The sequence below is a fragment of the Hordeum vulgare genome, chromosome 2H (genome assembly GCF_904849725.1).
Source record: "Hordeum vulgare subsp. vulgare chromosome 2H, MorexV3_pseudomolecules_assembly, whole genome shotgun sequence".
NCBI lineage: Eukaryota > Viridiplantae > Streptophyta > Magnoliopsida > Poales > Poaceae > Hordeum > Hordeum vulgare.
This window is the reverse complement of record NC_058519.1, coordinates 288,277,050-288,297,687: the sequence shown is the minus strand read 5'-3', so window position 1 is coordinate 288,297,687 and position 20,638 is coordinate 288,277,050. Positions and strand designations below refer to the sequence as shown.

Sequence of the window (20,638 nt, the reverse complement as noted above, 5' to 3'; positions counted from 1 at the left end):
GCCTCTCGTGTCGCCAGTAGGGAACCTGCAGAACAAAGGCTCAGGAGGGAGGTGCTGAAAGAAAGACGAAAAATGGGCTTGAGCGCTTACTCGTCCACGGCGACCCATTTCATCTTCACTGGGGCCCATCGCATCGAAAGACAGCCGTCCTCCGGCGACCTCCTCTTTCGGCCGACCTGGGGGACATGGCATGGAGGCCCACCAACTCGCAACTAAAGCTTGGAGATGGGGAAGACAACTTCCACCGTCAGCCGATCGCCACCGAAGGCCTCGGCTCGATCCGAAGCAAGAGCCGGGGAGGCGGGCAGCAAAACACCACTCGCCCTAGCCGCAGAAGGGATAACGTGACTGGAGCTCATGAAGGCTTGAACCCCAAAGGTTAGGGGCCCTCGATGGTCGGAATAGAGCTCCCGCCTCACCCGCTTCAACCAATACCCGCTGCTGCCGGAACCATTCTCACTCGGGCAGGAGCACAGTGTCGAGAGACATTGGGGCTAATGCGTTGGCTGCCTTCAACAACGCACACCCAGAGCATTGCTGTTTAGAAACCAGTTCGAGGGAAAAGAAATGGCGAAGCAATGCCACGGAAGGGGTAATGCCAACAAAAGGCTCGCACAGAAACGCGAAGGCCGTGAGAAGAAAAAATACCTAGGGTTAAGGTGGAGCGCATGGCCGTGAGACGAAAAAGGAAGCTCGAGAATGGCGGCAGTACCCCAACGTCAAGGGCATGGATGTGAAGGGGAATCGCTAGGGCCGCCATCTCGCCCCGAGGCCATGAGCCTGGCCAGAGCCCTGTAGCCCCCACTCGTTGGAGCCGGCAATGACTACGAGGCGAACCTTCTCCAAGCCCTCGGAGTTCACTACCGTCGGCTGGCTCAGTGCGGGCTGAGGCGCCGTTGGATTGATCAGATTCCGCGGACCGCCCCTTTTCCCCCCTTCGGAGCCATGGCGAGGAGGACAGAGGGGAAAAACGACATGGTGGATGGCTCGGAGAGGGGAACCGGGACCGAGCAAGAGGAAGAACCGGCGGTGAAATCGATAGGAGGCGGAGGAGGCTTGCACACGCGGATCTAGAGGTTCTGCACGGAGAAGACGAGCCCACCATTTAAAAGGCTTGGCCCGCACGCATTTGGGGCCCACGACTCTTCAGGCCGCCCTCAAGTCTTCACCGAGAAGCCAACCCAGGCACGCCTTCGGCCCGGGGGCTACTATCGGCATTCTGGGAATGGGGGTACCCAGACCTGCCTGCCTGTGGCCCAGGGCCGACCCACTTCATCAAGCAAGAACAATCAGGCGGGACCCACTCAAGGCAAGGTCCTCGTGAGGAGGAACAACATCAAGACCCGCAGGAGGGCTCATCAGGATACCTTCGGAGCGACGGATATTTTGAGGCGAGACCCGACCTCAGGAGTCAAGGATGACATAAAGGAAGGACAGGCGAGCAATAGACAGCAGGATAGAGCAGTTTCCCCTTTATTGCAAAGGGGGCAAGGACGAACCGGGGTTCCCGAGGCATCTTCCAAAGGTTTCCTCTCTGGTGCAACAAGGCCATTGCCGCCCGCTAGCAGGACACACATAATCCCTAGACCCGTCCCTGCAGCGCTAGCAACCACTTTGCAGGCGAGGACTACTTTTGGACAAGGGAAGCATGTTCTCCTGTACCCCTTGGAAAATTGGCCATTGTGGGATCCCTTCCCGCCGAAACGATAAGGGAAGAGGACCGGGGCCGCCACTATATTATAGGGAGTAGGTTACTTCATAGGGGGGATCCATTCATTTCGCCCACCTGCACCACACAAAGGCCACCCAGCCTCCGAAGGCCCTTTAACACTGTACCACTTCATCCACCAACCTCCACGAGAGGCAATCCACAAAAGTAGGATTAGGGTATTACGCTTCTCTGCGGCCCGAACCTGGGTAAACTGCCGTGTTCTATGTCTTCCTCACCAGCGAGTGAGTTCTCTGCCATCCCAGTGAGTAGCAATTTAGGTGAGGCAAGCCCGCGAGAGATCTTCGTACACGCCCCTGAGTTCAAATCATTAGGGTTTTGTGGAGCCCGAAATTCGACACACTTACTTGTGGCACTGCCACTTGAGTCATATTGGTATAAAACGCATGAAGAAGCTCCATGCTGATGGATCTTTGGACTCACTCGTTTTTGAAAGGTTTGAGACATGCAAACCATGTCAATTGGTATAAACGGATGAAGAAACTCCATGCAGATGGATCATTTATACTCACTTCATTTTGAATCACTTGACACATACAAATCATACCACATGGGCAAGATGTTTGAATGCCTCGTTTTCCAGTAACATGGAACAAGTAAGTAACTTATTGGAAGTAATACATTTTTTATGTATGCAGTCCAATGAGTGCGGAGGTACGCAGTGGATATCATTATGTTCTTACTTCACTGATGATTTGAGTAGATACATGAGTAGTTTCTTGATGAATCACAAGTTTGAAATATTGAAAAGTTCAAGCTATTTCAGAGAGAAGATCGTCATGACAAGATGATAAAATGTTTACGATATGATCATAGAGATCAATATCTGAGTTGCGAGTTTGGTACACAATTAAGACAGTGTGGACAATGTTTCACAACTAATGCCACTTGGAAAACCATAGTGTGATGGTGTGTCCGAACATCGTAGTCGCGCCCTATTGGATATGGTGCATACTATGATGTCTATTATCGAATTACTACTATCGTGTTTGGGTTATGCATTAGAGACAACCGCATTCACTTGAAGTAGGGGATCACGTAATTCCGTTGAGATGACATAGTATGAACTATGATTTGGAGAAACGTAAGCTGTTGCTTCTTAAATGTTTGGGGCTGCGACGGTTATGTGAAAAAGTTTCAGCGTGATAAATGCATCTTCATAGGACAACCGAAACAGTTGGGTATACCTCCTATCTCAGATCCAAGAATCAAAGTGTTTGTTTCGACAAACGGGTCCTTTCTCGAGAAAAAGTTTCTCTTGAAAGAATTGAGTGGGAGGATGGTGGAACTTGATGAGGTTAGTGAACCATCACTGCAACCAGTGTGTAGTAGGGCGCAGGAAGTTGTTCCTTTAGCACCTACACCAATTGAAGTGGAAGCTGATAAACGTGATCATGAATCTTCAGGATCAAGTTACTACAAACCTCGTAGGTCGACAAGGTCACGTACCGCTCCAGAGTGGTACGGTAACCCTGTCTTGGAGGTCATGTTGTTGGAGAACAATGAACCTACGAACTATGGAGAAGCGATGGTGGGCCTAGATTCCGACAAATGGCTAGAGGCCATGAAATCCGAGAGAGGATTCATATATGAAAACAAATTGTAGACTTTGGAAGAACTACTTGATGGCCGTAAGACTGTTAAGGACAGGTGGATCTTTAAAAGGAAGACAAACGATGATGGTGAAAAGTCACCATTAAGAAAACTTGACTTGTCGCAAATATGTTTCCGACAAGTTCAAAGACTTGATTATGATGAGACTTTCTCACTCGTAGCGGTGCTAAATGTCTGCTGGAATTATGTTAGTAGTTGCTGCATTATTTATGAAATCTTGCATATAGGATGTCAAAAACATTGTTTCCTCGACGGTTTCCTTGACTAACGGTTGTATCTGATACAACGAGAAGGTTTTGTCGATCCTAAGGATGCTAACAAGTATGCAAGCTCCAGCGATCCATCTATGGACTGGAGCAAGAATCTCAGAGTTGGAATATACACTTTGATGACATGATCAAAGTTTTTGGGTTTATACAAGGTTTGGGAGAAACTTGTTTTTCCAAAGAAGTGAGTGGGAACACTATAGAATTTCTGATTAGAATATTTGATTGACATATTGTTGATCGGAAATAATATAGAATTTCTGGAAAGCATGAAGGGTTATTTGAAAGGAGTTTTTCAAAGGGAAACCTGGATAGAGCTACTTGAATATTAAGCATAAAGATTTATAGACATAGATCAAAACGCTTAATAGAACTTTCAATGAAATGCATGCCTTGACAAGTTTTTGAAGGAGTTCAAAATAGATTAGCAAAGGAGTTCTTAGCTGTGTTGTAAGGTGTGAACTTGAGTAAGACTCAAAGCCCGACCACGGCAGAATAAAGAGAAAGGACAAAGGTCATCCCCTATGCATTAGCCGTAGGTTCTATAGTATGCTCTACTGTGTACCGCACCTGATGTGTGCCTTGCCATGAATTTGTCAAGGGGTACAAAAGTGATCCAAGAGTGGATTACTGGACAGCGGTCAAAGGTTATCCTTACTAACTAGTGGACTAAGGAATTTTTCTTGATTATGGAGGTGATAAAAGAGTTCGTCGTAAAGGGTTACATTGGTGCAAGCTTTGACACTAATCCAGATGACTCTTAGTAGTAAACTGGATTTGTATAGTGGAGCACTCATTTGGAATTGTTTCAAATGGCGCGTGGTAGCAGCATCTATAGGATCACATAGAGATTTGTAAATCACACATGGATCCGAAAGGTTCAGACCCATTGAATAAAAACCTCTCTCACGAGCAAAACATTATCGAACCACAGAACTGTATGGGTGTTAGTTTCATTACGGTCACATAAGTGATGTGAACTATATTATTGACTCTAGTGCAAGTGGGAGAACGTTGCAAATATGCCCTAGAGGCAATAATAAATTGGTTATTATTGTATTTCCTTGTTCATGATAATCGTTTATTATCCATCCTAGAATTGTATTGAATGGAACACTATTAGAAAAACGGCTATAGCTAATATGGACATTAATGGCGCACCATGTATGTGGTGAGCCACTTCTATATAGCAGTGGTGCACCATATGTAGGTGCGCCATTATTGTCCATATTACTAATGGCGCACCTGGTGTGTGGTGCACCATTACTAGTTTTTCCTGGCCCTTCATCCTTCCCAGACTTAGAAGTGGCGCACCATAGGAAACTGCGCCATTACTAGTTTTAACTAGTAATGGCGCACCACACCCACGGTGCGCCACTACTAACAAATTTTTTTCAATTTTTTTTTCAAAACTAGTAATGGCACACCACACACCAGGTGCGCCATTAGTAACCCTGGTTACCAATGGCGCATTCTTAGGAGGTGCACCATTGGTAACCTGTGAGCAGCTAGATATTTTTGACAACCACCTGTGCACCACTCACTTTCCCCACTTCATTCTCTCCACCTCTACCAAGCTTGATCACCATTGGTCTCGGCTGCCTCCTCCTCCTCACCTCATTTGCACCATAGATTCACCCAAATTAAGTGGTTAAATTTGCTTTTTTGATAGGTAAGTAAGGGGAAAGCTTTCTTTATGTTCTAGATCTACTTTTTTCTCCGTCCAACATACACACTTTTTATGGCCTAGATCTACGTATGTTTGTGGTGTTGCATATGTTTGTGTTCCCAGGTACCGGTATTTGAAATGCGATAGTTGCCAATATTTTGCCGGAATGTTAATTCATTTCCGTTTCGGCGAGAATTTGGCACTATGCATTCTTTTTGGTCGTATTTTTAGGCAAAGTCATGCCAATTTTTTTTGGTTCTAAGATATCATTTTGCTCTACCCTGCAAGCGACCTTGGTCCGCACGATGACCGAACGCATCGTGAATAGGTTTTTGAGCTCCGCGAAGGCTGACATGCTTCAAAAGAACGAGACGGAGATAAGATGTCTGTGTTGAAGATGCAAGCTGAAGAGCCTTATGGACCCGGATTCCAGACAGGTGCGGGACCACCTGCTCGTGCTTGGTTTCACCTGGCTATCGGTGGGGGCCGGGCAAGAAATAAGGAAGGGCAGCAAGACAATAGCGGCGAGGGCGGGCGAGAAGACGTAGAATCTCCAGGACATGATCATGAAGTAGATGTAGGACACAATCATCATGTAGAAGATGTCGATGATGAGGAAGATCAAGGCGAAGGGCATGATCATGAAGATGAGGATGCCGGAACATACGATGATGGACCATCGATGGGCTAGGTGTAGGACCCTCATATTCAAGAGTTGCTTCTCAAGCAGACGGGTAACGCAAGAGCTTCCGCCTGAGAGAAAGCCAAGCTGGATCAACTGGAGATAGACTCAGTTACTCCATTGTATGAAGGATGCAGGCCCGAGGATACCCCCCTGAGAGTAATGCTCATGGCTCTGGAGATGAAGGTAAAACAAAAAATGACCGACACATGCTTCAACGAGAACATGTCATTCTGGAACGAACGTCTTCCCAAGGGGAACAAGTGCCCGACCAGTTTCGAGGAGGCGAAGAAAATCGTGTGTTTTCTGGATTTATCGCACGTGAAATACCATGTGTGCATGAATGATTGCATCATTTATCGGGACGAGCACGCGGAGTCTACCATATGTCCGGTGTGCGGCGTCACTCGATACAAGAAGAGGAAGAAAGCTACTCGAAAAGTGGTGTGGTACTTTCCGATCACTCCTCATCTGCAGTGGTTTTTTGCGGACCCTAAGCAAGCAGAGCTCCTACGTTGGCATGCGGATAGGGAGGAGAAGAAGTGAGAAGATGACGGAAATAATCTGGAGATATATAAAAAAGACAAGATGCTGAGTCACCCTAAGGATGCGAGCCAGTGGCAAGCGTTGAACTTCGAACACCCAGAATTAGGGGACAATCCAACGAACATCATGCTGGGCACGAGCACTAATGGAGTCAATCCGTTTGGCAGCCAGAGAAGCACACATAGCACCTGGCCTATGTTTGTGTGGATGTACAACCTTCCCCCCTAGATGTGCATGAAGAGGAAGTACATTCACATGAGTATGCTAATTGAAGGGCCAAAACAACCAGGGAACGACATCAGTCTGTATATGGGGCTGTTGAAAGAGGAGCTAGACACGCTGTGGAAAACGCCAGCCAATATGTGGGACGCCGCAGCGAAACAATATTTCCCTATGAGAGCCGCACTGCTCACGACGGTGCACGACTATCTCGGTTACGGTATGTCGCGAGGCAGGTGGTCCATGGATTTTGTGCATGTGTCAGGTGCATGGATGACACAACGTATCGCTTGCTAGATAGAGATCCTAGGTCTTCGAAAACCGTGTTCATGGGACATCGAAGGTGGCTTCGCGACGATGATGCATGGAGAAAACGCAAGGATCTGTTCGATGGTGAAACCGAACCCCAAAGACCACGTACGAGGAGCGGCGAGGAAGAAAACGCAAGGACATGCCGTACTGGAAGATCCTCCGTGTGCCTCATAGCCTTGATGTCATGCATATCACAAAGAACGTGTGCGAGAGTCTGCTTGGTACGTTGCTCAACATGCGAGAGAGGACCAAAGATGGGCCAAAAGCAAGGACAGACTTGCAATCAATGGGCATCAGGGAGGAGCTTTACGCAAAACGCCCTAATGATGATGATGATGATGATGATGAGGCGAAGGACACGAAAAGTCATCGCAAAAGCAGAAAGGCCAAGAAGATCTAATATGACTGCCCTCTCGCGTGCTTCACTCTAAGTCAGAAGGAGATCGAGCAGTTTTTCACCTGCCTCATAGGAGTAAAACTTCCTTACGGTTACTTGGGGAAGATAAGCAGATACCTAGACTCAGCGAAGCAGAAGTTCAGCGGGATGAAGTCTCACGACTGTCACATGCTGATGACGCAGATAATTCCAGTTGCAATCCGTGGGATCATGGACGCGCACGTCCGTGAAACGCTATTTGGCCTATGCAACTTTTTCGATGTCATCTCTCGGAAGTCGGTTGGCGTGAGGCGACTCAGAAGGCTACAGGAATAGATCATGGTGATACTATGCGAGCTTGAGATGTACTTCCCGCCCGCATTCTTCGACGTTATGGTGCATCTGCTGGTCCATATCGTGGAGGATATCATCCAACTCGGGCCGACGTTCCTGCACAGCATGATGCTGTTCGAAAGGATGAATGGTGTCATCAAAGGATACGTTCGCAACAGGGCACGTCCAGATGGAAGCATAGCCAAGGGCTTTCTGACCGAAGAGTGCATCTCCTTCTGCATGAATTATCTAGGCATCAAGAACCCCGTTGGTCTGCCCGTCAACAGGCACCTCGGCAGGCTCGCTGGATGGGGTCACCGCGAGGGTCGCCGCGAAATGCATGTCGACTTCAAAGGTCGACTCGCCGACTTTGAAAGAGCAAACCTAATCGCGCTACAACACATAGACGTGGTCGATCCTTGGGTGGTAGAGCGCAAAACCTTCATTGAGAAGACATAAAATGACCTAGGCCAACAGAGGACGGACGGAGATATAACCAAAGAGCACAACTCATGTTTCACGCGTTAGTTGAAGGACAAGCTTCTGTCGTACCCTTTACATGAGGATTCTTCCGCAGAAGAAAAACTCATATTCGCCTTGTCACAGGGTGCCGAGCACAACCTAATGACCTATGAGGCATAGGATATCAACGGCTACACATTCTACACCGAGGAAAAGGACATGAAGAGCGATTATCAGAACTCCGGGGTAACGATGGAATCCTACACCGGTAACGACGAGGACAGATACTACGGAAGGATCGAGGAGATCTGGCAGCTGAGCTATGCTGGAGAGAAGGTCCCGATGTTCCGTGTCAGATGGGCTAAGAGCGTCCTAAAAGAAGACCGGTATTTCACCACCATGGTTAGACCCGAAGCTAAATCCAAGAGCACGGGCGCAAACGTCACAGCGAAAAATGAGCCATGGGTACAGGCTTGCGAAGTGGACCGATGCTTCTTTATTACCGACCCGTCAAAGCCTAGTCGTGTTGTCGTTAGGAGAGGCAAAAGGAACATCATTGGAATGGATGGAGTCGCCAATGAGCAAGACTTTGAAAAGTACGGCGACCCAAAGATGGAAGATGATGACGACGATGAAGTACCACACACCACAAGGACGTCCATTCAAGAGAAGAATTCAAGGGGTTTTGGGGCTAAATTATTCAACTGTGAGAAAGAAGGGCAAGAAGATTGTGAAAAGATAGCTAAGATCGAATCACGACGTGTGTCGGCCGCGTATGTGTGTCAGTGGCAAGGTCAACCTTTGGTGATTGTTATTTCATGTCACTTGATTTCAACAATGTCATCTAATTCTAAATCTTTGCACAATGTGATATCACCTCATAACATGATTTTTTATAAGTGTCCCTCTCCGTGAGCTTTATGGATGGGTTAGGTGTAAACCGTCGGGCTATTCCATTTCTTTTCGGTTATTAAGTCATGTGCATGCAATACGTATCCCCTGAAAAAAGTCTATGGATAAGTGGTAGAAGACTAAAATTTATGCAAAAACAAGTATAAAACTTTCTTACATGACTTAATTCCCTAAAAAAAGTGGTATAAGGCTAAAATTCATGCAAAAACAAATATAGAACTTTCTTACATGACTTAATTCCCTGGGAAAAAAATGCACGAGGTGGTATTTTTGTATGAAGAGATTAATAAAAAAAGTAACTTATAATTGCATCCATGACTTAATAATGTGGCATTGTTGCATGAAGAGGAAAATTAGCTAGTGGGTTGTAGTTATTTAGGAATAAAGGATGATGGAGAAAGTGTCAATGTATCATTGGAGCCTAATTTTCGAAGCACATATTTCTCGGTCAGCTAACGGTACCGTATTTTGTTTTTGACATGCAAGAGTTTTTAGAAAGGAAACTCAACACGAGTCCACCTTTGAATTAACACTGTCATTAACCGATCAGAAATTAGCATCAATGACATAAGCTACAATGACGGAATGATACAAGGGGTTAGCTAGATAGCTTACAACTCAACCCCCACATTACAAGCACACGGGAAAACACAGAAACAAGATTACTACTTGTGATGAAAACGGCTATTGCATGGATATAACCAAGGGTTGAAAGGAGGTGATAAGAAATTTATGAGTAAAAAAAGTGATAACCAAAATTATTACATGCAACTAAAAATCTAAAATAAAAATAAAAAAATGGTTAGTAATGGCGCACCAGGAAAAAGTGCGCCATTTCTATCTCGGTGTTTATGGCGCACCCCTAAAAGGTGCGCCATTGATATACCAATTTTTATGGCCCACCCCTAAAAGGTGCGCCATTGCTAACCCTCCGCCGTGTAGTACTCCTTCCCCTTCTTTCATTCCCTCCCTCTCACTCGTCTCTCCCCCGCATATCCACTCCAATCGCATCGCACCGCACCCCTCCCTCCCTCCCATCTCCCCTCCCTCCACCCAGCGCCGATGACCGCGCGCGGCGACGAGGTGCGCACGGCAGCGACCGTTGAAGGGTCCCGTATAATCTCGCCCCCTCCTCCCCTCTCACTAACAGGCGGGCCCCCACTGACAGGACCCTCTCCTGCGCCTCTCTCTCTCTCTCACGAGTCACCAACAGAGGAGCGGCGGCGGCGTCCGGCGGCGCGCATCGAGGTGCAGCCCCTCTCCTCTATATCTCTCTATCCATCTCTTCCGCTTAGAGCTCCCCCTGCCCCCTCTCCCTCGGATGTCTCCATGGATGACTGATGGTGGCGACGGCGGACGCCCTCTCTCCCTGCCCTGGTCCCCCCTCTCCTCCCTGATCTTCTTTTCCTCTCTGACCTGCAGCACGAAGGAGGCCAGGACGAAGCGGCAGGCCGACGACCAGTGGCACCTCTATCTTCTTAGCTCCTGATTCCTCGCCAGGTATGACCCTACCTGTTCGATCTGCTTGGACAGTGGATTAGTATGTTGTAAGGTGTATTTATCTGAATGTATGTATTAGTATGTTGGCGCCTTGAAAATTAAGCAGTGGAAACGAGACCCTGCCGGTAGTAGCTATTGTGCTTGTGTTTCACCGAGCAGTTGCTGCTAAATGCCGATTCGTCGTCAAACCAGCATGTTGGCGCTTGCGATAAAAGTGCATCATGTGAGGCTTAGCCTGATGAGTGACCAGTCGAGTGTTTGTTACTGCATACTATAGTAACTGCATGTATAGAGAGCAGCTATGCCTTGTGGCCTTCTGGGGGTGTGCCCCCCCCCACAAGCAACATAAACATAAAAAATATGCACATTGTTGTTTTTCTTATTCCCCACAAGCAATGCCCGGTTACTACTAAGATGAAGAAAGTGTAAATGTATGCTTCTAGTAGTATGTATGCGCACAAACAAATAGCTTTTAGTCATCTAATTACCACTCGGTAACTTAACTTGTGTTGCTTCAACAACAAAACCTATCAAAACTACCGGGGTAGACATGAATGAGTGAAAACAAATATGCATGGCACCAGCACATGTAAGATCGATTTGCGCCAAACATCCTAGAGTATGAAAAGTTCGCAAAGAATAATATCTGAATGTTGTGCATCAAGCCATGAACCAACAAACATAAGGCAGATCGACCAGCTTGTGTTAAATTCCGTGCTTTAGAGTGAAATGCACTGGCACTGAATCAACTTGCATATTTTGCATCCTCCCTGATAAAGAGGGCAACTTGACATATGTATGTTTGTATGAGTGTCTCTAGTGCTACATACATGCATTGAGATGATACAAACAATAGCCATCTTATGTTTCTCTGTTACACTTACGCCATGCGCGTTTATGACTCTGCATTTATGTCACGAGTCAACAGCATATTGGCTCTTGCTCATGCCACTTTATATTTATATGAAATTCTACTGTTACATTAGACCAAATGGATGGGCATGGGAATGCACGCCATCAATGGTTTAGCAAGTTACATGCATAGATGATCAGTACAGCTAGCCGAGAATTCCTTTTGAAGAACTTCATCACGAGGGCCCATGCTTGTGCAGGAACAAATAGTTACCCCTTTCTCCTGAAATGTTGATTAATTTTTGTTTCGGTTGAGAATGGGGCACTCCTAGGTCAAGAAAATTAGCAAAGGTCATGCACAATTTTATTGACCTAGAAGGTGCCCGATTCTCCACCGAAACAAAAATTAATCAACATTTAGAGACAATGTTATTTCCTCACCCATAGAAAGCTAGTAGTTATGAGGGCATTAACTTATGGTGCTTTCAAGCAATCCTAGTGTGTATATACTATATAGGTTTGATGATTGCCTTATCTCTGTTTCATTATATACTATGTAGCAGTATTTGTTTGGGAGGAATTGTGTCAACAATGAACTTGCAATAATGGATGGAATAAGGTGAATGATGTCCCAATATGTCGTTGTTTGTGCTCATAATGAATGTCATCAACTATGGTCCTTTTATTTATTACTCATTTGACTTATTTTGTTATACTACTTCGGATTCGCCTTTCAGCTCCACAGTCGAAGATTGTAAATGAAATCCATAACAAATTTTAGTTCTGAAAGTTGTTGAAAGTAATTATAAAATGAGATTAAATGTGTTTAGTAAATAAGAGGAAGACGTATTTTGCCTTTGTAACTAGGTTCTTAAGGATATTGCTGCTTTCTGCCTGAGGTCTAGTTTTCTTTATTTTCTTTTGGCAATTTGATCCAATACTACCCAAGAACTGTGCTAGCAAGATATGGCAATTGCATTTCTGTGCTGAAGAAAATTGACAATAGTGATGCTATTATACTATATCCAGTTTACAGTATGGTGTGAGACTGACAATCTTTTAGGTTATTCCTCAGTCTCACAACCCTTTACCTTGCCATTTCGGTGTGCTCTGTTGGACCAATAAAGTTGAAGAGTTCTGCTTTGCTAAGTTAGAGCATTTCCTAAAAAATATGTTATGTTTGGTGGAACCTAAATTTCGCCTAACCAGATTTTAGAGGGAATGATGCCACTATCTAGTAACTTCATCGTATTTCATGCAAGTCCTTATTAGTCGTAGTAGGTGATCTGAAGTGTACTATATTTAGATTGCTATCCTTTTATTACGGTAATAGTTAATTATTTAACTGAGCTTGTACTAGACACTTTTTGGGCAAAACAAGGTTTCCTGTTAATGTAACAAGAGGAATGGTTGTATTCTCAATTTTCCTCCTAATCTGAGAAGAATAGATACTACCCTGATCTCATCCAATAACTCTAGTAGCCTTTTCTCCTATTTAGAGTGAACATGGCCAACAACGATGAGGCCGGCGGTTCGGGCAAGCCATTCTAGGAGCTGTCCCAGGAGATGGAGGAAGAACCTCGCCGTTATGAGGTCGCCGTGGAAGACACCGACCCCGACTACACAACCCCTAGTGGCGTCGGGGATGTCACCACTGATGGTGCCGCCGGGGATGCCACCACTGATGATGGCAACGAACGCACAGATGGCAGCCAACCGAAGAGGCAACGGAAGGATCGGCGCCCGAACGTGCTCGACACCGTCAAGGAGGAATTTACTGAAGTGTCCTCCAGTGGGCATCCAACGGCGCCCAAAGAATTAGTCGGTGGGTACGCGGGATAACTCGGGTGCATTGTCCGGAGCACCGTCCCGATCAACACCGAGAACCTAAGACATCATGACAGAGGGAATTTGCGCAACGTCCTCTTCACGAAGCTGCACGAATGATACAAGTTCCCCGGTAACGTCGCAAACACACGCCTCTCAGGGAATAAAGTGAACAGTGCCGCCCTCACGAAGATGAGCACGACCCTGGCTACTTGGTGAGCCGCGGTGAAGAGAAGGATTATAAGAGGTGATAGTTATGAGAAGATCAAGGAGACAAATCCTTCGATCAGAAAAGCTGACTACCTGGAGTTCAAGATCAAGTGCGAGAGCAACGCATCCGCGGAATCAAGTCAGTGGGGGAAAGATATGCGGGACTTGAACTTAGGGGACCTCAAACTCGGTCCCGGCGGTTACAGAGTGGCGGAACCTAAATGGGACAAGGAGGACGTGGAGCGTGCCGATCAAGGTCTACAGCCCCTCTTCGATAAATACCATGAAAAGCAGACCAGGAACTATGTGAGGGCCCGGTAAAAGGTGGACCCGGTAACAAAGGAGCTTACCACGGATCTGAAGGTGAAGGAGCTTGAGCGTGTTCTGGTAAGGAATACACCCCCTCGTAATTATCTCCATATAGTTGCATTCTAATTAATGAAGCCAAATTTCTAAATGGTTCACGTTCCTTCCACAGGAAACTGAAAGCAGTAGCGCGGGGTCTCAGAGCTCCTTTCTGCCCCTTGGGACACCACTTTAAATAGGGCGTTGAACGTAATGAAACACAAGGATAAGTTCAGTAAGCCGTCGTCAGCTGGTCGTGTAGCCGGCGAAGGCTTGTCCACGAAATGGTCGGAATACTATAAGGCTGGGCAAAAGGAGAGAAAGACCAGCTCGGAAAGCCAGGAGCGCGAGGTTAAAGAAATCAAGGCACAAGTGGCGTAGATTCCGGAGATAGTCCAAGAGCAAGTGCGACACCAACTGGGAGCGACGATCACCGCCATTATGCCTTCCTTGCTTGAGGGGATGCGGGGGTGGATTGCGGGCGGCCAACAGGGGCCGCCCCCGATTCCCAACTTCACGGGCAGCAACTCGCACAACGCGCCTGCATCGGTCTCTCCGGAGGAGGCGGCATTGCAGGTGTCTCCGGCGTCGGCGCCGGTATTGGAGCTTAATGCACCCGTGTGTGGGAAGAATACGCCGGCCGGCACCTCGGCAGCAAGCGGCCCCTCCGTCACTTCCACGCCCGCCGTTGGCGGTGCCTCGACATTAGTCGAGCTCGACGCCATCACGGTAACTAAGCCTCGGCCGATGACTTCATCACCTTGACTTTGACTGGGCATCCGTGATGCCCTACATGTTTTCGCACGGCACCGCCAACGTTCCATGCACTCTCCTGCACTTCATGGACGGCGAGTTGATTGATGTCGCCAAGGCCAAAATCGTTGAACCGGGCAACCGCATGTTCCACAGTAATCCGATGCCACCCACCGTGTATAGGGTTCAACTGGTTCGGGTGCTGCAGGGTTGCGATGACTTGTTACCTCCGTATCGACCACCTCGGGCCGACGAAGATGATGTGATGACCCTCAACGCCTGCGTAAACTGGTCCATGCTTTGGCCGAAGAGCCAGATTCGTTTGGGGCCGGGGGGACACCACCCCATAGACAACAACGCCAGTCGTGCCGGCGCCAAGCCATGGCAAGACCGCCGCAACGCTACCGCCGTCAGCTGATCCGGACATGCATATGGCACATGATTTGGACAACGACGACGGTACATTTCCAACGTTGATAAGTACATCAATGAACTTCGGTACGGTGATGAATTGTTGGGGCCTCCTTCTGAAGAACCCAACCCTGCAAAAGACGATCGCGATCTAGCTGGTACTGCGGAGAAACCCAATCACAACAGGCGTCGTCTATTCAGTTCTCAGGAGACGCCTCCAGCTGCCGCCATCACCGAGGCTCAAATAGCCGAGGTGTAAAATATTATCAGCCCCAACACACTCAAGAAGGTGGTCTCTGAGTAGAACTCGATCCCATTAAAGCAGAAGAAGCAGAAGGGATGGAAAATAAAAAATAATAAGGGTGCGAGCCAGCCGACACCGAGTACGATCCATACTCGGGACGGGCCACCAATATCTAATGATATCTCGAGGAGGGTGCATGTGGCGGGTAGGCCGATGCTACCGACTAATCTGCTCAATGCTGCAACCGGTGCTATGCGGAGTCTGCATGACGGTGTTCTTTATATGGAGAAGCGGCGTCTCTCCGAGAATGATCTGGCATACCCGGTTTTCGTGGCCAAGGTGCCAGAGGGAAAGGTCTTTTCGATAGCACCATCAGGCGTATGATTGTCCTGCGGTTTGATGACATCTTCGATATGTTGAACCTTTATCCGCTGCACTACACCCTCATCCGGCTATTTTCGCTCAGTATGGAGATGCGCATCATTAGACACAAGACCCCGGACATCGTGATAGTCGACCCCTTCTACATGTGTGCCAAGATCTTGGGTAGCGCTAGGGACCGGCAAGTCGCGAGTTCATACCTCGAAGGCGTCATTCTGGCGAATGGAGATAAGGATAACTACCTCGTGCCTTACTTTTCCGAGTAAGTCATCCCCTCACCGCCCCATAACATATGATTTCTTAGATTTCGATCATTCTTTTTTACTAACATTCTGTGTTTTGTGCAGTGACACACATTGCACACTCATCCTCTTAAGCCCGAAATATTCCATGGCGATGTATTTCGACTCGGACCGTCAGTCGAAGAAAGACTACACAACTATCAAGAAAGTTCTTGATGATGCTCTCCCCGGCTACGCCAAATATGGTGGCACCTTCAGGAGGCCAATTCGTAGGTACGGCAAGCATGTGTTCACCCACGTAACGACGTTCCCCTGCGTCAAGAAGCCGCCTGGAAGTCAAAAGGATGCCTACTACGCCCTCCATCACACGCGGGCAATCGTACGGGACCAGCATCACCGTATGCTAACAAATGATCTCAAAGAATGGGCCACATGCTTGTCGGCAATCCAGGACGAGGACATCAGACAAGAACTCTTTCGCATCCAGTCAGAGTTTGCGGAAATCATCTATCAAGATGTCCTTCCTAGCTCGGGGCAGTTGTACCTCAACTGTCAACCGTCCAACAGTGAAATAGAAACAACGCTACAAATGCAGGCTGACAACAACCGCACATTCATGACCATCAGGAAAGACGACGGCTTCATCCATGCTCCGGTCCCTGAGTCGAGTCAAAAGTATTGATGCTATGTAGTTCTGAAATATCGATTAGCTCATGTTGTAATTAAACTTTGATGAACTTGTATGTCTCTTTAGTTTGGACAGCCGTTCAACTTATATGTAATCGATGCTAGGACCATGAATCGTGCTATTAATGTGTTGCTTTTCTCTTCCGATCCTTTTGTTGCATACTTATATATTTCTTATATATTATCTGTGAATTGCTACTAACGTTTTGTGTGTCTAGTGCATAGAGATGTCGTCGTATGTCGTGTACAAGGGTGAGGTTCCCAGAGTCTACGACGACTAGGAGGAGTGTCGAAGACAGGTTCACCGTTTTAGCGGTAACTGTTACAAAGGGTACACCACTAAGACACAGGCGGAAGCTAGATACGCGCGCTATCTAGCGGGAGAGAGGAGGGAGCGGAGGAGGAACCGGATGAAGATCAGTTTCATCGTGATGATGCTCATCGTGACCGCAACCATCTTCTATGTGATGGTAGTTCACATATCGACTTGTAGTGTGAAGACAAACTCACTACTCGCGGTCTCGAGACTTGTAATGTTCTAACTTTGTTCGGTATTTTGAATTCAGAGACTAATATGATGAATTGTATTCGAAGACTAATCTTCTATTGTATTCGATAAATCTGCTGTTTATATGTTGTGTTGTTTATATTCTGTGTTGTAATGTATTTTGTAACCTGCGCAAATATCAGAAAAGCAAAAAAAAATTCCAAATATTCATAGTAGTGGCGCACCATATTGCACTTTAGGGGCGCACATGAATAAACACACCAGTGGCGCATTATCTAAAAGTGTGCCATTTGTAACCTACAGCACAAGGTACACATGGCCCCTTGGAGTAATTGAAGTGGCACATTTCTGGGATAGTAATGGCGCACTAGGTGGTGTGCCACTGTTATGTAGATTAACAGTGGTGCACCAGGCGTGCGCCATTACTATTTATTAGTAGTCACGTGATAATAGTGGCGCACTATAGCCAAAATAGGTGCGCCACTAATACGTCTCCAACGTATCTATAATTTTTGATGGTTTTATGCTATTACCTTGTCAAACTTTGGATGCTTTGTATGCCTTTTATATTTTTTTGGGACTAACTTATTAACTCAGTGCCAAGTGCGAGTTCCTGTTTTTTCCGTGTTTTTGACCCTTTTCAGAGGAGGATTTTAAACGTAGTCCAACGGGAACGAAACTACCGAAAACATTTTTTCCGAAACAGAACAAGATCGGGGAACTTGAGAACCAAGGCAGGGGGCCACCAGGGACCCCAAAAGCCCGCTAGCCGCGGCCAGGGGGGACCGCGCCTCCCAGGCTTGTGGGCTCCCTAGGCCACCCCTGCCCTAGGTCTTTCGCCTATATATTCCCAAAAATTCCAGAAAAAATTAGGAGATCATCGAAAGTACTTTTCCGCCACCGCAAGCTTTTGTCTCCGCAAGATCCCATCTGGGGCACGTTCTGGTGCCCTGCCGGAGGGGGGATTCGGATACGGAGGGCTTCTTCATCAACACCATGACCTCTCTGATGATGCGTGAGTAGTTCACACTACTAGAAAAAAGCCTATAGCTAATATGGACACTAATGGCGCACCATGCATCTGGTGCGCCACTGCTATATAGCAGTGGCGCACCATATACAGTTGCGCCATTAGTGTCCATATTACTAATGGCGCACCATGTGTCTGGTACGCCATTACTATCTTTGACCTGGCCCCACCCTTTCCTACACTTACTAGTGGCGCACCGTGTGAAGTGCGCCATTACGAGTTTTAACTAGTAATGGCGCACCACGTCCACGGTGCGCCACTACTAATATTTTTTTTCAGTTTTTACCAGGTGCGCCATTAGTAATCCTGGTTACCAATCGCGCATTCTTATGTGGGTGCGCCATTGATAACCAGAAGTGAAAAAAAAACTCCTCCTCCCCTCCCCTTGTAGTTCTCCCTCCCAATCCAAATCCAGAAACTCCCGCTCTCCTCCCTCCGGCCGCCCCTCCCATCGGCCGCCCCTCCCACCGCACCTGCCGCTGCCGGCTGGCCCTCCGGCCGCCTCCCCCACCGCATCTGCCGCCGCCGGCTGAACCCCCTGCTCTCCCCTCGCCGCTGCGCCACCGTCCGCCTCGCACCGCACCCTCCCCGCTCCCTGCCTCTCCCCACCGCCGCCAGGAACCCCCGAAGATGGGAGACGACAAGGGCGCCGCCGCCTCCCCCTCCGCCTCCGCCGTGCTCCCATCCTCGGCTACGAGGTTCACCCCGAGGTTCGCCCCTCCCTCCCCCGCATTTTTGAACATAGATTGAACATAGATGGTGGTCTTGTTCATGTGTTAGCTGATCTAGAACTTCCAGCATCCACTGCCAAGAGAAATATCAGGTGCCAGAACTAGGACAACCAACCAATTCAGCATAGCACATCTAGTAATCAGGCTTGGTGGAGTAAAAGGATTCCAGCTAAGCCCATTAAGGGTTGCTGGTGATGGTTTTCACATCACCCCCTTGGGTAAATGGACATACAATCTGTCTTGAACCAGTTTATAATCAGCGAAGACTCGCTTGTAAAGTTTGCCACTGTCATCTACGATAGCTTGAACTAGATGGTCAATCTCCTTTGCAATCTTAAGATCAAGCAGATGAGAGCAACAGGGCTTCCTTAGCTTTCCATCAGCGAATTCAGTAATTCCCCTTCTGTAGCCCACGTTAGGCTTGTTGTGGATGTGCAGGACAGTCTTTTTTTCCTTCAGATCTCATTCACTTGTGATGATAGAGCAAAACATACAACACTCCAATACATGATACGTTGGTACTTGCACATCCTTCCCATTGCAGGACTTAGGAGCACCAAACTTCCATCCAAACTAATGGTATTCCTACCATGCATGACGTGAAAAGGTACATCAATTTGCTTGCCACTAGCGTGTTTCTCAATATAAAATGAACTGTAATTTTTCTACCTGTCAAGGTGAACACCATAAAGTGCACTACATGTATGTAACTGCAAACCCACAATTGAATTTTCTATTCTCACTTTATCGGTCCTTCAGAATGTGCATCCAACAGAGTTTAGCTTCATCATGTCCACATGATTATTAGCCTAAAGCCTCTGTTCCTGCCACTTCGCAAAGGAATTAACTAAAAGTCATGACCAAAGTGCAGGGCATGTGATCAAATAGTTTAAGAGATGCTAGTGACAGAAGCTCACGTGTCATGTGAAGGACCATTGACTGTTGTCCCTCGAAGCCTTGAACTGATGATTATTTTTGGTGTGTTTTAGTGTTTTTGAACAATGATTGTATTTGGTGTGCCTTAAGATGAACCTTGCTATTTTGATGCTATTTGAAGCTATTTGAAGTGACATGATTATATTTGAACTGCATTAGAATAGCTTCAAATAGCAAAAACACACCAAACATCAGTTTAAAACAGCATAACTAGAAGCTATTTGAAATGACATGATTATATTTGGTGTGCTTTAGTGTTTTTGAACTGCTGATTCTAGTTATGCAGTTTGGTTGCCTTAAGAAGAACCTTGCTAATGGCTTCATGGGTCACGACCATCTATAGTTGCTGAGTCGATTGTTTGAACTACTCGGGTTCTAACTTTGAATAGTATACTCGCTCTAATTTAAAATTAGTGTTGTGGTTTTAGTTCAAATTTGAAGTAAGATAATGAAACTTACAATTTAAACTAAAACCATGACACTTTAGTTTGATGCATGGTTACCAGGCAAAAGACAGTTAAGATGTAGGTGAATCATTTCATCTTTGTTACTCATGTACCGATGATATGAAACAAATGCATTTTCTGGTTGATGTAGATAACTAAGTAGCTGTTGTTGTTAACTTGTGATGGTGTTGTTTAATCCTCACATTCCCCTCCTATGATATTATGTTCGCCAATTATTATCTGACAATGATGAAACTAGAATGCTGATGTTCTTTATTCTTGTTCATTCATGCTTTTCCTTTTTGATACTTCCCTTGCACCGAAAGAGTGCTCTTCATGTTTGGTAGCTTTGCTTGTTTTGCTGGAATGTTGATTCATTTCCGTTCTGGCAAATTTCACGAACTCCATATGTCCA

General features: G+C 46.8%; 1 long non-coding RNA gene across 1 annotated transcript; it reads left to right on the top strand.

Moving 5' to 3' along the window:
* The first annotated feature begins 10,176 nt into the window (after positions 1–10,176).
* On the top strand, positions 10,177–16,971 carry LOC123430009. The gene is made up of 3 exons (XR_006622824.1): positions 10,177–10,368; positions 10,543–10,620; positions 16,791–16,971. It is a non-coding gene; the product is annotated as an uncharacterized LOC123430009 (long non-coding RNA).
* The last annotated feature ends 3,667 nt before the right edge of the window (positions 16,972–20,638 follow it).